Consider the following 13090-nt stretch of genomic DNA (forward strand, 5'->3'; position numbering starts at 1 on the left):
CTCAGTCTGTCTGTGATTAGTCTAACTACATTCATCTTTGAACATCTAATTACAATAAATATTAGGCAATATATCTATATTAGGCTAAATATATCTATGCAGCCAGTCAGATTGTCTGCCAAGGGAAGGAAACACATAGGGGCACTTTTATCAAGACCATCAAGACTGGGTTTTTCATCGCCGGGCTTCATTCCTCCTTCACAGCTGGAGAATGTGCCAAATTCATGCAGTGGCACAGGCCTGTCATAGATTGGGGGCGTCCTCCTGGTCGTGCGATAGACTATAATCTAAGGCAGCCTCCTAGCTGCCATAGATTTCATTCTGAATTTACACCAGAAAACTTGGGTAAATGCAGATAAAGGTGCTGGGCCTGCTGGCCCTGACCCCACCCTCCCTTGCCATGCCCCCTTTTCTCACCACTTCTGAAAAGTGGCGAGAAGGTGGAAAGTTTCAAATTTTGCAGCAAATATGGCGTGCACCAAAATTTGCAGCTTTTTTATTCCACAATAGTAGTGTAAATACCATAATAAATGTATCCCATATTGTATTTGCCGATTGCCAATAGCTGCAGATGTAACAAGTATCAAAAATAAAGTTCAATGTAATTTAACAAGCATGGCATATAAAGTATGTACTATAAACACATGCTCATCATCAAGTAAAAGTATTCTTGATCTATGTCATGTAGGTGGTTTTCATATTGCCCTAATGTATCAATACCTATTTCTTTTCTTTTTTTCTTGTACCTAAAAAATAAAACTACTTTCAAGAAACATTCTACTAAAACAGATTGAACTAATGCACATATACTACAATATACAGTAACTATAATAACCTATCTGGAAGATGACAAGGAATTTAGCAAATGCATCTTCCATATTTAACCTTGCTTTCACATATATGGATATTAGAAATTAGCACATTTTAGATTCATTAGCACATTTGATTCGTCCGGTTCGCCAAACTTTTCTAAAAAATTCGGTTCGATCCAAATTTATTTGCGGCGAATCACGTAAAAAAACAGCTATTTCCTGGCCGCAGAGAGCCTTTATAGTGGTGTAGAACACTGTGCCTTGCAGTAACACGGAGTCTGCTGTGGTAGTGAAATAATACTGTGAGTCAGTATGACATGCAGATGACAGGCGTCGCTCTAGCAAAAACATTAGGCGTGGCCAAAACAACAGTTTGGAACATTCTTAAAAAGAAGGAAGACATCGGTGAGTTCAGCAACACCGGAAGACCACGGAAAACAACTGTGGTGGATGACCGAATAATTCTTTCCCTGGTGAAGAAAACACCCTTCACAACAGTTGGCCAGATCAAGAACACTCTCCAGGAGGTAGATGTATGTGTGTCAAAGTCAACAATCAAGAGAAGACTGCACCAGAGTGAATACAGAGGGTTCACCACAAGATGTAAACCATTGGTGAGCCTCAAAAACAGGAATACCAGATTAGAGTTTGCCAAACGACATCTAAAAAAGCCTTCACAGTTCTGAAACAACATCCTATGGACAGATGAGACCAAGATCAACGTGTACCAGAGTGATGGGTAGAGAAGAGTATGGAGAAGGAAAGGAACTGCTCATGATCCTAAGCATACCACCTCATCAGTGAAGCATGGTGGTGGTAGTGTCATGGCGTGGGCATGTATGGCTGTCAATGGAACTGGTTCTCTTGTATTTATTGATGATGTGACTGCTGACAAAAGCAGCAGGATTAATTCTGAAGTGTTTCGGGCAATAGTATCTGCTCATATTCAGCCAAATGCTTCAGAACTCATTGGACAGCGCTTCACAGTGCAGATGGACAATGACCCAAAGCATACTGCAAAAGCAACCAAAGATTTTTTTAAGGGAAAGAAGTAGAATGTTATGCAATGGCCAAGTCAATCACCTAACCTGAATCCGATTGAGAATGCATTTCACTTGCTGAAGACAAAACTGAAGGGAAAATGCCCCAAGAACAAGCAGGAACTGAAGACAGTTTCAGTAAAGGTCTGGCGGAGCATCACCAGGGATGAAACCCAGCGTCTGGTGATGTCTATGCGTTCCAGACTTCAGGCTGTAGTTGACTGCAAAGGATTTGCAACCAAGTATTAAAAAGTGAAAGTTTGATTTATGATTATTATTCTGTCCCATTACTTTTGGTTCCTTAACAAGTGGGAAGCACATATGGAAACGGTTGTAATTCCTACACCGTTCACCTGATTTGGAAATAGATACCCTCAAATTAAAGCTGACAGTCTGCAGTTAAAGCACATCTTGATAGTTTCATTTCAAATCCATTGTGTTGGTGTAGAGAGCCAAAAATGTTAGAATTGTGTCGATGTCCCAATATTTATGGATCTGACTGTAACTCAACTATGAACTCAGCCTTACAGGTCGATGTTAGCGCCAAGAAGAAGCGCACTCCTTTTACACTGTCGTCTGCTGATTCTACATAGGTGTCTACAGAACCTGTTCTATTAAACGCTTATACAAGTAGAGCAGAGAGGGTTTCAGCAGTAAGATTGTGCTGACATCACAGATTATTTTGCCCTTCCTCTGATCCTTTAGAACAATAACCCCCAAAAAACTGATCCTGTCTGTTAAGCATCTGCCTTCACTCGGTCAGCATTTGGTCAGTAATCCATCAGTATTGCTAATGCCAAGAAAACAGGAGTGGATCCAAAACAAAGATGACACATGAATAGAATATTTGCATGTCTTCTGTGTTTTGTACCCACTCCTGCTTTTGGCTACCAAATCATAAGCCAATTCTGATGGGACCATACAGCTGCTACACAGACAGGATCCATTGTGCATCTCATTTTTCCTTCCTTCTGACAGATCAGAAGAAGGGTCAAATAAATGATGATGTCAACCACGCCAAAAAGGCAAAATAGTGGCCCAGTCATAGAGTTGGGAGGGTGGGAAAAGCATGAGAAGTCCACAGAGTTGGCCCAATGAAAGAGTGGTGAAATGGCAGCAGCATGAGGAGACCACAGAGTGGACCAGTGGCAGATCATGAGACCACAGAGTGGCACAATGACAGTGTGGCGGTGGCGGCAGCATCAGGAGGCCACAGAGCAGAACAATGACAGAGGGTGGAGGTGGCGGAAGCATCAGGAGGCCACAGAGTGGCACAATGACAAAGTGTGGAGATGGTGGCAGCATCAGGAGGCCACAGAGTGGCACAATGACAGTGTGGAGGTGGCAGCAGCAGCATCACGAGACCACAGAGTGGCAAGGTGATATAGTGTGAAGGTGACAGCAGCATCAGGAGACCAAAGAGTGGCAAGGTGACATAGTGTGGAGGTGGCAGCAGCATCAGGAGACCACAGAGTGACCCGGTGACAGAGTGAGGAGGTGGCAGCAGCACCAGGAGACTACACAGTGGCAAGGTGACATAGTGAGGAGGTGGCAGAAGCATCAGGAGACAACAGAGTGACCCGGTGACAGAGTGGGGAGGTGGGTGGCAATAAGGGTACCAGCTGAAGATGGTGGGTGAAAGAAGGAAGCACTTGGCATCAGATGTGTGGCATCAGGGGGGTGGCAGCATCAGAATAGTAGCTGAGGCTGGTAGCCAGAGGAAACCGGTCTCTTTTGTCAAGTGTTGGTGTGGCACCATGAATGATCTAGTCTGATGCATCAGGCATTGGTGTGTGGAAATCCTAAATGATCCACGCCTGATTCATCTTGACAAAGGTCAGTCTCTCCACATTTTGGGTGGACAGGTGAGTTCTTCTTGGGGTAACTATGGTTCCCGCCGCTCTGATGCCACACTATTGGCCGGGCAGGACAGCTTTTCCAGGGTAAACTCTGCTAGTTGCGGCCACAAATCCAGTTTGGCTGCCTAGTAGTCCAGCGGATCTTCAATATAGGGTGGCAGGGTACTGTCACAATTCAGCTGTGAATACACAAGCAAGTGAGCATACATCTGGCTATTTGTGCAAGTGACTCAGAGGGACTCCCTGCCTCCATCTCCACCCCATACTGCCACGGTGTGTCTGGGTCCTCTGCCTCGTCTACCTCATCGCCCTGTAGCTCCTCTGGCTGCTCCTGCTCCTCCTCTCCTCTCACCTGTGTGTAAAAACCACCAATTTTGCTACAAATTGCTTGTGCTCCAATGTCCTCCTCCTCCTTCAGCCCCCATAGGGCTCATGTGGCCGTGAGATCTAGGCGCTACGTCTCCAGTCCCCTGACCAGCCAGATTGACCAGCATCTGTTCCAGGACATGAAGCAATGGAATAATGTTGTTCATCCTGTAGTCCTGGCGACAAATAATGTGGCCTCCTCAAAGGGCCTGAGCAGATGGCAGGTGTCACGCAGGAGCTGCCACTGGCTGACATCAAAGTTACTCAGGGGAATACTCCTGTCCGCTTGGATCATCAAGAAATCGTTTATGGCCTTTCTCTGTTCATATAGTCGGTCCAACATATGGAGGGTGGAATTCCAATGGGTGGAAACGTCACATATCAGCCTATGTTAAGGGATGCTGTTCTGCTGCTGCAGCTCAAGGAGGGTGTGCTTTGCGGTGTACGAGTGGCTGAAGTGCATGCAAAGTTTCCTGTAAAGGACATGTATTGTCCCTGACCGTAGTTACAACTCCACACGTCGGCGCTGCTGTGCACTTTGGCAGACACCGACAGGCTCAAGGACTAGCCCAACTTCTGTTCTACATGTGTGTGCAGGGCTGTTACTGCCTTTTTGGCAAAGAAATGATGGCTTGGGACTCTCCACCTCGGCTCGGCACAAGCCATCAGTTCTCTGAAAGATGCAGAGTCCACCACTTGGAAAGGGAGGGACTGCAGCACCAGCAACTTTTCCAGGAGCACATTAATCTTCTGCGCCGTTGGATGAGTGCACGCATACTGTTGTCTCATGACAATTGCTTCGGTGATCGACTGCTGACAGAATGACTGACGAGGAGTAGGAGCAGGAGGGGCAGGAGCATCAGGACCAGCAGATGATGGGAAGGACAGACAGCTCCCTTTGGCTGAGGTGGTGGAGCCTTGACTGCCTGAAACCGGCTTCGTGCCAATGGGTGATGCAGTGGTTGCTGCGAACACCACATCGGAGCCACGGTTCTCCCAGGCCACTGTATGGTGACGCTGCATATGTTGACGCAGGACCGTGGTGACAACATTGGCACCCTGGCCACGCTTCACCTTCTGCCCACAGATTCTACATATGGCCATGTTCACCTCCTCCGGCAGCTTAACTGCTACCACCACTGCTTCCGTGAACCCGTGCCCCACTACTTTCCAGACAGGTAGGCTCCTGCGAAGCGGGTAGTCTACCCCGGGCACGTTTTGCTACCGACCTCCCACTGCTGCCACACTGCGGCCACACTGCGGCCACGCTAGCAACTTGCTGGTTCCGCCGCTGCCTCATGGGCAAGCTGCCATCCTCTTCTCCCGATGATGATAAAGCCCCTAATTCACCCGGCTCCCAAGTGTGATCAGCTACATCATCATCATCATCATCAAGTACTGTCGGAGGAAGCGGCGGATGTCTCCTCCACACCTTGGCTGGCCAGTAGCTGCTGACTGTCCTCTAGTAGCTTGTCCTTGCTGTGTGGGCTGAGCCCACAGCATATAATACTTCTCTGGCTGAGGGAACAGAAAAGGACAGAGGCAGGTTGAGGACAGGTGAGGGCATAGGGACTGCTCCCGTGCCATGCCAACTAAGGGTTGTGTCTGACAAACTCCAACGACTTTTGGCTGACTGTGTCTGATGTCACTTGGGACAAAGTGGATGACCGAATCAACAATTCAAGAAGCGCTAGGTTGCTGGTCAAGACACAACCACTAGATGACACCAGAAGCTCAGGCCTCTCGCTGCGACTCCTGCTGCCACGCCCCCTTACTCTGCTGCGACCTGTGCCTGCACCAAAAAAATTTAGGCTTCTGTCACCCTGTGCAGGGCCTGACACTTTTCTGTCTGACATACTGTTAGATCAAATAAATAAATAAAAAGGAAATTAAATCACCCCAAAAATGTCTGTAATTTTCTCACTTCACCACACAACGGCAAATACTTTTTTGTGCCACTAATACACGCAAAAAAGGACTTTAGTACATATAACTGCACCGCTGAACAGCAAATAGATTTTTATTTTTTCCACTTATACAAGCCACAAAAGGCTTTAGAACATATAACTGCACCGCTGAACGGCAAATAAGCCCTTATTTTTTTCCTCTTATACACAACACAAAAGGCTTTAGAACATATAACTGCACCGCTGAACGGCAAATATATTTTTCTTTTTTCCTCTTATACATGCCACAAAAGGTCTTTAGAACATATAACTGCACCGCTGAACGGCAAATAGGCCATTATTTTTTTCCACTTATACACAACATAAAAGGCTTTAGAACATATAACTGCACTGCTAAACGGCAAATATATTTTTCTTTTTTCCACTTATACACGCCACAAAAGGTCTTTAGAACATATAACTGCACCGCTGAACGGCAAATAGGCCCTTATATTTTCCACTTATACACGACACAAAATGCTTTAGAACATATATCTGCACCGCTGAACAGCAAATGGGCCCTTATTTTTTTCCACTTATACACTCCACAACAGGCTTTAGAACAAATAACTGCACCGCTGAATGGCAAATGAATTTTTCTTTTGCCACTAATACACGACAAAAAGGTCTTAAGAACGTATAACTGCACTGCTGAACGCCAAATTCATTTTTCTTTTGCCACTAATACACAACAAAAAAGGCTTTAAGACATATAACTGCACCGCTGAATGGCAAATAATTTTTTTTTTTTGTGCCACTAATACACACCAAAAAGGGCTGTAATTTTCACACTTCACTACACAACGGCTAATAAGCCCTTTTTTATCCACTAATACAAGCTAAAAAATGCTTTAAAACATATAACTGCACCGCACAAGGGCAAATAAGATGAATAAATACTTCCTTGTAATAAACTCTGTTAATGGCTGTATCAAACAGCACTTGCACCCCAATAACAAGAACTTTTTGCTGGAATTACAGAGCTGTATAATGGCAATTTGGATCCCCAGTCAGTGCAGCAAGGTGTAATAGGATTGTTCCTATCACCCAGGCTGTAACCTCCCCTACTAAACCCTGTTCTACATAAATTCTGTGGAATGATTCCCCCCTATTATTTTCCTACACCTTGAATAATCTTTTTTTTATAAAATAATCGTATAAATCGTATATAATCATATAAAATAACTCATTTTTTTAGCACAATGAAGTCTTTCCAAGCACTGTACCTAGCACCTGCTGACATCTCTCCCTGCACTAAGTACACTGGAAAATGGCAGAATTCAAGATGGCTGAGGCTATTTATTGAGCTGTGACATCACAGGGCTGGCTGGCTGCTGATTGGCTGCATGCATGGCATTATGGGTGATCCCGCGTTCCCAGTGTTCCTTGCTCCATGTCCTCGCACGTGCAGCAGCCATTTTAGGAAAAAATGTGGTTTGTTCCCAAGAAGCGTGAGGAAATTCGGATTTGGTGCTAATAGAATTTTTCCTGAAAATTCGGATCGAATTCCACTTTGTCAACTTCGATTCGCTCATCTCTAATGAATTTATTTGCCTAGACATTACCTGCTGGTTGTGCTGTAAGGTATGACTACTTGTTGGAATTGCAACCATTACATTCAAATTATCACATGCAATGAACATGTAATAATGCAAACTGAAAATCAAGGCACTACATAGACAGCTCTGTTGCTTCTTTTACTCTTTCTGATAGGTCCTCGAACTGAGCAAAACAGTCGTATTGATATATAGTGATGGACAAAGATTGGCCGGGACAATTCGCGAACACGATCAAATGTTCGCAAACCGCAAGTTCGCGGCGGGCCCCATTCACTTTAATGGCAGGCGAACCTGAAAAACCTTCAGGTCATGTTTGCAGCCACCAAATACTTACTAGAAGTGCACAAATAGTCCCACAACATGGACAGTGACATATCAGAGGGGGATCAATGACAAAAATTCCCACAAAAAATATGTATTTTATTCATGGGCCATTTTTATGCGTCTTGAAGGGAAATTCTCATTTCAAAAAATTGGGCATTCACCTGACATAAAATTAATTGTGATTATGTGGCTCCAGGTACATTATGCGGTCACTGAATAACAATTTTACTGTAGCCCACTGGAGTACAGGCCCCAAACATTAGGCATTCACCGTACAGAAAAGATCAAGTGATTATGTTGCTGGAGGTATATTAGACGGTCATTGGATATCAATTTTACTGCAGGCCAGTGGAGTACAGGCCCCAAATATTAGGCATTCACCAGACAGAAAAGATCAAGTGATTATGTGGCTGGAGGTATATTAGACGGTCATTGGATAACAATTTTACTGTAGGCCAGTACAAATACATGTCAAATACATATGTTTAAAAGAACTAAAAAAAAAATGGCTAACTAAATCCCCCCTCTTGAATAAACGCCAAATGATAATAGCTGAAATTCGATAACACGAGGTCGTCACAGGTGTTGAATTCCTCCGAGGCCCCAACAGTTAGGCATTCACCATACAGAAAAGATCAAGTGATTATGTGGCTGGAGGTATATTAGACGGTCATTGGATACCAATTTTACTGCAGGCCAGTGGAGTACAGCCCCCAAAAATTAGGCATTCACCGGACAGAAAAGGCCTTTTATGTCGCTGTATTTACATAAGACAGGGACCATTCTTTGTTCTGGGTGGTGGCAGATATGTGTGGGCTGACATGAGGAAATTCTATTAAACGTGGTCGTCACAGGTGTTGAATTCCTCTAAGATCCATGCCTCATTCATTTTTAGAAATGTGAGGTAGTCCACACTGTCGTGAGCTAGGCGAGTGCGCTTATCGGTAACGATCCCCCCTGCTGCGTTGAACGTCCTTTCGGACAGGACACTCGACGAGGGGCAAGCCAAGAGTTCCATGGCAAATTGTGCCAGCTCTGGCCAAAGGTCAAGCCTGCACACCCAGTAGTCCAGGGGTTCCTCGCTTCTCAGAGCGTCCACATCGGCCGTTAACCCGATGTAGTTGGACACCTGTCAGTCTAGGCATTCCCTGAGGCCGAATCCGGAAGGCAGCTGTCGATGGGTTGACTGCAAGAATAATCTCATCTCCTTAGTGACCAACACATCTTCAAACAGCCCTCTCCTTGCATGCGCGGTAGGATTGGTACCTTCAACTGTTTCTCTGTGGGTGGAAATTCCTCTGTTAGTGCCCACAACAGCAGAATGCAGCATCTCTCGCAGCAAGGCCTGGAAATGCTGCATTCTGACAGCCCTCTGTGATGCTGCTAACATGTCCGCCATTTTGTGTTTGTACCGGGGGTCTAAGTACGTTGCCACCCAGTAATGGTCCTTGCCCTTTATGCTTTTTATAGGGGGGTCCCTCTTCAAATACTGGAGCATGAAGGCACCCATTTGCACTAAATTGGAAACTGTGGAGCGCCCTGGCTCCTGCTCATCGCCCAGGAAAATGTCATCCTCAGTCTCCTCCCCCAATCCATGGACAACACCAGCCTGCTCATCTTGCTCATCTTGCTCCTCCTCCTCCTCCCCCAGGCACCATCCTCCTCTGACACCTCTTCAGACTCCTGCTGACTTGTCTTAGATGGATTAGCCCCCCCCCCCCCCCCCCCCCGGGAATTCATTCAGCATTGCGACTTCCTCATCTTCCAGCTCCTGCTCCTCGATGGCTTGATCAATGACACGACACAATGCACACTCCAGAAAGAAGGCGTAAGGTGCAATGTCACTGATGGTGCCATGGCTGCAACTGACCAGTTTGGTGATCTCATCAAATGGCCGCAGAAGTCTGCATGCGCTGCGCATGAGCACTCACTGGCGCGGTGAATAGAATCCAAGCTCCCCAGAACCTGTCCTGCTGCAGAGTTCGTACAGGTAGTCGTTAACGGCACGTTGCTGCTGGATCAGCCTATCAAGCATATACAAGGTGGAGTTCCAGCGCGTTGGGCTGTCACAAATCAGACATCTGACAGGCAGGTGGTGTCGCCGCTGAATGTCAGCAAGGCGAGCCATGGCCGTGTAAGATCTTCTAAAATAGGCAGAGATTTTCCTGGCCTGCCGCAAGACGTCCTGGACCCCGGGGTATTTGGCAACGAATCGCTGCACGACTAAGTTCAGGACGTGTGCCATGCACGTGTGTCATTTTGCCCTGTTTCATCGCGCTCAGCAGATTGGCACCATTGTCGCACACCACCTTACCAACTGTCAAATTGAGCGGGGTTAGCCCCTGATCGGCCTGTGACCGCAGAGATAAAAGCAGTGCAGGACCAGTGTGGCTCTTGGCTTCCAGGCACAACAGCCGCAGCACAGCATGCCAACGTCTCACCTGGCACATTGAATAGGTTCTGGGGAGCTTGGGGGGTGCAGCAGAAGAGGTGATAGCAGTGGAAAAAGAGGAGTCAGCCGAGGAGGAGACCGAGGATGGAGTAAGAGGAGGAGAAGAAGAGGCAGGCCTGCATGCAATCTGTCGGGGTAACACCAAATCCACACGGGTGCCACGGGTTGCATGCTTGACAGCCATCAGAAGGTTCACCCAGTGGGCAGTAAAAGTTATGTACCTTCCCTGCCCGTATTTGCTAGACCATGTGTCTCTGGTCAGATGTATCTTGGCACCGACACTGTGTTCCAGAGATACATTCACTTGCCGCTGAACCTGGCCATATAGCTCTGGGATGCCCTTCTGGGAAAAATATTTCCTTCTGGGGACCTTCCATTGCAGTGTGCCAATGGCCACAAGTTTTCTAAAAGCCTCCGAGTCCACCAGTTTATATGGCAGTAGTTGGTGGGCTAGCAGTTCCGACAAGCCAGCGGTCAGCCGTTGGGCAAGAGGGTTATCCGGCGTCATCAACTTTTTATGTTCGAACATTTGGGCCACGGAAGCCTGCCTTCTACCAGATGAACGCGACAACGGCTTTGTGGAAGGTGGAGTGGAGGACAAATGGGAGAAGGAGAAGAAGCAGGACATGGGCGCCGGGAGTGTGGCTTTGTGGGTTCTGACGGTGTTGCTCCCACTGGGCTCAGTGATGGGAGGCTAGGTGCCTTCTTAAGGTGGTCGTCCCTAGGTGAGTGTTGGGCTTACCGCGACTTATGTGTTGACAGTACAGGCTGCAGATGGCAACACTATTGTCAGCAGCTGACACGTTAAAAAAAGCCCACACTGCGGATCCATGTGTTGGCGTCCTAGGAGTGCAAGATGTGACTGTGCATGGTGGATGGCTCGCTCCAGGTACATTTGCAGTCAGCTTTTTGCCTCCTGCGCACTGCAAGTTCTGCCTTCTTTTCCTCCTTCTACCCCATATCTGCTACTCTGTCTCTCCCTCTGAACTCCCCTCCTCTTCCTCTCTTGTGGGCACCCACGTGACATCCATCGAAACGTCATCATCGTCACCTTCACCACCACTGACATTAGAGATCTCAGAGTAGGCAGCAACAGCGGGGACCTCCGTCCTTTGGCTGATGTGGGTACTGTCTTCAGACTGCTGGGTGGCGGCCGTTGCTACCTCCTGTTCCTGACCCGATGTCAAGAATGGCTGCGCATCTGTAAGGTCAGGGAATGGATGGGAAAATAATTCCTCTGACTCGAGTGGAGGGGCTATGGTGGTGGTGGTGGTGTCTTTGGGGGTGCACACAGCAGAGAGTGAGGAGAGTGCAGATACAGAGGATGAGGTGGGTGCAGAAGCAGAAGGCTGAGTGAGCCACTCAACTAACTCTTGTGCGTCCTTTGACATAATCGCACGCAGTGGCGTAGCTATAGGGGTCGCAGGGGCCCCCCAGGAGATAATGAGTAAAGCCCTGGCCCGGGTAGTTTACAATACTTGTGCGCTGCAGGCGGCGCCGGCCCTAACCCCCAGGCGTTCCCATGGTGACGGGGACGCTTGCCTGGGGGTTAGAATATACCATTGGATCTGAGTGAGATCGTAAAAACTCAAATCCGATGGTATATTCTAACCCCCAGGCGTTCCCATGGTGACAGGGACGCTTGCCTGGGGGTTAGAATATACAGGGCCACGCCGCTCACAGCAGTATATTTATAATCTAATCAGTAACTGCTTTAACTTTAATCATTGCTCATTGCTGAGCTCTTTACTTGGATTATTTGGATATCTTACTTTGTCTTAGCTCCGGTAATAGCAGGCAGTGCGGGGGGCGGCGCTCACTCACTGACGTCACGCGCCTGCGCCGCCTAGTGGGAGGAGCAGGCGCGTGACGTCAGTGAGTGAGCGCCGCCCCCCGCATTGCCTGCTATTACCGGAGCTAAGACAAAGTAAGATATCCAAGTAAAGAGCTCAGCAATGAGCAATGATTAAAGTTAAAGTAGTTACTGATTAGTTTATAAATATACTGCTGTAAGCGTCGGGGAGGGGGATCTGTGGATGGCACTGTAGGGGGATCTGTGGATGGCAGTGCCATCCACAGATCCCCCTACAGTGCCATCCACAGATCCCCCTCCCCTAAACAGTGCCATCCACAGATCCCCCCTAAACAGTGCCATCCACAGATCCCCCCTCCCCTAAACAGTGCCATCCACAGATCTCCCTCCCCTAAACATTGCCATCCACAGATCTCCCCCTAAACAGTGCCATCCACAGATCCCCCCCTAAACAGTGCCATCCACAGATCCCCCTCCCCTAAACAGTGCCATCCACAGATCTCCCCCCTAAACAGTGCCATCCACAGATCCCCCCCTAAACAGTGCCATCCACAGATCCCCCCTAAACAGTGCCATCCACAGATCCCCCCTCCCCTAAACAGTGCCATCATGGCACTGTTTAGGGGAGGGGGATCTGTGGATGGCACTGTTTAGGGGGATCTGTGGATGGCACTGTTTAGGGGGGATCTGTGGATGGCACTGTTTAGGGGGGATCTGTGGATGGCACTGTTTAGGGGGGGATCTGTGGATGGCACTGTTTAGGGGGAGATCTGTGGATGGCACTGTTTAGGGGAGGAAAATCTGTGGATGGCACCGTTTAGGGGAGGGGGGATCTGTGGATGGCACTGTTTAGGGGGGATCTGTGGATGGCACTGTTTAGGGGGGATCTGTGGATGGCACTGTTTAGGGGGGGATCTGT

General features: G+C 47.7%; 1 protein-coding gene across 1 annotated transcript in view; it reads left to right on the forward strand.

Moving 5' to 3' along the window:
• LOC120986031 (collagen alpha-1(VII) chain-like) overlaps nt 1–13090 on the forward strand; it is a 570823-nt gene that overhangs the window by 480454 nt on the left and 77279 nt on the right. The gene's annotated exons all lie outside the window — the stretch shown is intronic.

The sequence above is a fragment of the Bufo bufo genome, chromosome 1 (assembly GCF_905171765.1).
Source record: "Bufo bufo chromosome 1, aBufBuf1.1, whole genome shotgun sequence".
NCBI lineage: Eukaryota > Metazoa > Chordata > Amphibia > Anura > Bufonidae > Bufo > Bufo bufo.